A 4344-nucleotide genomic window follows, 5' to 3' on the forward strand; every position below is an offset into this window, starting at 1 on the left:
GCTGAGCCATAATCACCAATGCGCTGGACATGAGTTTGAGTAGGTTCCAGGGGTTGGTGATGGACAGGGAAGCCTGGTGTGCTGCAGTCCATAGGGTCACAAAGAGTCGGACACAACTGAGTGACTGAAATGAACTGAATAATATAGAGAAAACTCTTAGGACTTTCCTAAAGTCATTCGTTTGAATACCATACTGAAACAAAATACCGTAGGTCAGGCAGAAGAAAACCTGAGAGTCTATTGCCACTATTTTATTATTTGTTTATTCAAACACATCTCATTTAAAAAAATTAATCATTTAAAGCAGTGATCTTGCAATATATCTTCTTTGTTCAGTGTGAGAGGAACCAAGCAGAGCTACTTTCAAATCAAATGGGGACAATTCTTTTTTACTTTTCCCAGGACTTTTATGTCCCCAGAGTAAACTGTTAATAGATACAGAATGTTTCTATTGATTAATTCATGTGCCAGCTATGATATGATTCACAGAAGGCAGAAGAAATGCCAGTGCTTTCATGACACAAGAATACATTATCAAGAATACTATCTATGGGTCTCTTACAACTGGTAGGCAATTTTTATAGGAAAAAAAAAGAGAAGCCTTTACACTCAAAGTGGTACTAATGGATAACTTTGGAGAGCTGTAATTGACATATTCATAACTCATTTTCCTGTTAATTAGGCTAGATCTTATTTAGTAATCTTTTATTATCTGAGAAACTGGGTGAAGATTTGTTTCAACTAAAGAATGAACTGAAGTACAAATGATTTTAAGTTGGGACAAGAAAATCTCTTAGGTGGGATCAGGTATCATAAATATTTTGGCTAAGTTGATACACATGAACAAATGGTAAACTGAAGTAAACTAGCCTTAAAAGTCAAGAAAATAAAAAGCAAGATGTCTTAACTTCTATTAGAGCAATGTTAATGGTGTGTTTAATTTTGTTGGTACATTTGTTTTGTATTTTATTTGACTCCTTTATTGGGATAATTGCCTTGATTCACCACATTACATGCTTAGACATATAATTACTTAATCAGCTTACATTGAGCACCTACTCTGTGTCAGATTTGGAATTATACACGTAAGGATCCTACATAACTTCAAGATCTGCAAAGGTGCCAAACAATTAAATTTTCACAAGACAGCAAGTATTTCTAAAAAGATTCAACAGTCACAGCACTTACAAAGTTTCTAAAATGTTGAAAATTAAACTCTTCATTTATTTTACCTCTTTATTTTATATTGGAGTGTATATTGGAGTGGTGAGAGTTTCAGGTCTACAGCAAAGTGATTCAGTAATATACATACATGGATCTATTATTTTTCAAATTCTTTTCCCATTCATACTATATAATATAGATCAGAGCTACCTGTGCTATATGGTGAAAGTGAAAGTCGCTCAGTCCTGTCTGACTCTCTGTGAATCCATGGACTATACAGTCTATGGAATTCTCCAGGCCAGAATACCAGACTGGGTAGCCTTTCCCTTCTCCAGGGGATCTTCTCAATCCAGGTTGAACGCAGGTCTCCCACATTGCAGGCAGATTCTTTCCCAGCTGAGCCATAAGGGAAGCCCAAGAATACTAGAGAAGGAAATGGCAACCCACTCCGGTGTTCTTGCCTGGAGAATCCCAGGGATGGGTGAGCCTGGCGGGCTGCCGTCTATGGGGTCGCACAGAGTCGGACACGACTGAAGCGACTTAGCAGCAGCAGCAGCAAGAATACTAGAGTGGGTAGCCTATCCTTTCTCCAGGGGATCTTCCCGACCCAGGAATCAAACCAGTTCTCCTGCACTGCAGGCAGATGCTTTCCCAACTGAGCTATTAGGGAAGCCAGTAGGTCCTTGTTGATTATCCACTTTTAATATAGCAGTGTATACATACTGAGTGAAGTAAGTCAGACAATGAGAAAAACCTTATGATAGCACTTACATGCAGAACCTAAAAAGAAATGATACAAATGAACTGGTTTACAAAACAGAAACAAATTTACAGATTTTAGAGAACAAAACTTATGGCCACCAGGAGGGAAGAAAGGGAGGAAGCAGGAGTTAGGGTGCTTGGGATTGAGGTGTACACACTGAAAATGAAACCGTCTCCTGGCACAATTAGCCTTGTGCCAAAATGCATTAGAAAGTGTGGTTTACTGGGTCAGGTTTTTATCCACCTGGAAACTTTGTGAACCATTTCAAAACAGCGAGCATGCTCCTTAGTAAGTGCTTTGTCCTTCTGTGTCTACAAATTTCTGATGTGGACTCCATGATGAAGGCCGTATCACAGTCTCCTTCCTGGGTATCCAGAGCTTGGCACAGAGGACCACAAGAAACTTCCTCACCTTCTGAGAGCTTGGGGGCCATGTAGGTTTCTTCCAAATTCTTTTTTTCCTCAGCACAGAGAGGAGTGAGCATGCTAGGAATAAACCCAGCAGATACGGCAGATCATCAGTGGGTGAGGAGAGATGCATACTTCATCCAGGATATTATTCCACTTTTGCTTTGTCCTTGCAAGAGAAATGCTGTGTGACAAAGAATAAAGGAACACCAACCTCTGATCACTAACAACAGATATAGAATCACCTAGTAGCCTTTAAACCTCACGGTTTCTCCATATTTTCCTCCTATTTTTTTTGACTGTCTCTTCTTTGGACATCATCTGTATTAAAGTATAATAAGAAATCTATTCCAGGAGTTTATCAGTTTAAAAGGGAAAAAAAATAGTAAAAGAAAAAAACGCAGGCCTGGAGAGGGGGCACTGCTCGGCATCAGGTCACTAAGTGTATTCATTATTTGTTCCCATTACCATGTTATGTCTTAATTACTCTGGTTTGGCTTCCCACCCGGGGTCACTATGTCACAGCTGGTTTTCTGCCCATCCCTAATTAATAAAGCCTCATTTAGTATCCAAGTTTATTGCAATGAACTTCTGCTGAGGGATACAGCAGAAATAAAGAAACAAAAAACCAACCAGAAATTAGCAGAGCTGCTCTAACAGTAACCTCCACCATAAAGAGCCTTGGTTCAGGCCTTCTCTGGATTTCTTTTAACCTGGAAAGAACATCCATTTGATCTGGTTTAGAATTTCTGACACAATTTGTCAGCAGTCAGATTTCGCTCACAGGAAGAAGAGTGACCAAGGTTCCTAAATGCTCTACATCATTTGGGATTTCTTACAAATGGTTCTTCAGTCATGCTTCTAGCATTTATATTCATATTATTTTGCAAAACACAAAGAAAAACCTAATTCTTTCAAATGGCAATATAAAAAAGTAACATGCATTCATCAAATGATCTTACTTTATGTGTCATTACTTCTTTTAGTATTTTGGCACCATAAATAAAGACAAATTATGTGAGAATCTTTTCTAATTTGTTAAATATAACCACAGCCAAGAAAATTTTACAAATTTAAAATACTCAACTTCAAAAATCCCAGTACTACTATGTATAATTCCCCATCTCTGTTTGTCTCTCTCTCTCTCTCTCTCTCACACAGACACACACACACACACACATGAACACACACACACACTACCAATTCTATTTATTAGAAACCACACAGCTCTTGAACAGATAGCTCATCTGCATTTTATCAGGTGTCTGTATAATTAAAGCTTATTGTAAAGTGAGATATTATTGGTATATTTTATTACTTGTCTATGAGAGGCTGAACAAAGTAAGAGGCATAAATGAATTCAGTTTTACAGTACTTTGTTTTAAACAAATGTCACTACCTACACACACATACCTAATTATCAGTTCTTACACATTCTGCCAAATATCAAACCTATAGTTCATAAGCCACACACACGACAGGCAGTAAATATCGTCCCCCTAATTTAAAATTTTATTGCAAAATACCCTCTGCACTATGTTAACCTCCACTAAATCACACTCCACACTCAGCTTTACTGGTGTTTACCTACTTCTGATTCAAAAAGGAAAACAGTACTAACTCCTATTTCTAGAAATCTACAGTAATAAAATTTTTTTAAGAGAATGACTACATGTAAGGAAAGGATTCAAAACAATGGCACAAGAGAGTTGACTTCAACTGTATCAAGGGAAAACAGATTAAGCCAAGACACTGTTTTTAGTGTGGTTTGCGAAGTTTCAGAATCTTGAACGTCAGGGTTGCTGTGCATATTTTTGTACATTTCAAAGGCTCCCATAAGCAGCCAAGTAAAAATTAACATAAAGATGAAGACTCTCGCAGATGAACTGGGCTGTTGGTTTGAATGCATGTGGGCTATTGAGACGCTATGGACAGTTTTTCTATTCAAACACACATAAGTGAAGGCCAGTTCACTCTTTTCACAATGGGGAAATTCACTCCAGGGAGGAC

General features: G+C 38.0%; 1 long non-coding RNA gene across 1 annotated transcript in view; it reads right to left on the bottom strand.

The window, feature by feature from the left end:
* Window positions 1–240: 240 nt before the first annotated feature.
* LOC147363268 (uncharacterized) overlaps window positions 241–4344 on the bottom strand; it is a 588890-nt gene continuing 584786 nt past the window's right edge. Inside the window, exon 5 of the long non-coding RNA XR_015135929.1 lies at window positions 241–2518. This is a non-coding gene — a long non-coding RNA (uncharacterized LOC147363268). The remainder of the gene's footprint in view (window positions 2519–4344) is intronic.

This window comes from Bos grunniens, chromosome 11 (genome assembly GCF_055505025.1).
Source record: "Bos grunniens cultivar Pamir isolate PY7600 chromosome 11, Bosgru_T2T1.0, whole genome shotgun sequence".
NCBI classification, from domain to species: Eukaryota; Metazoa; Chordata; class Mammalia; order Artiodactyla; family Bovidae; genus Bos; species Bos grunniens.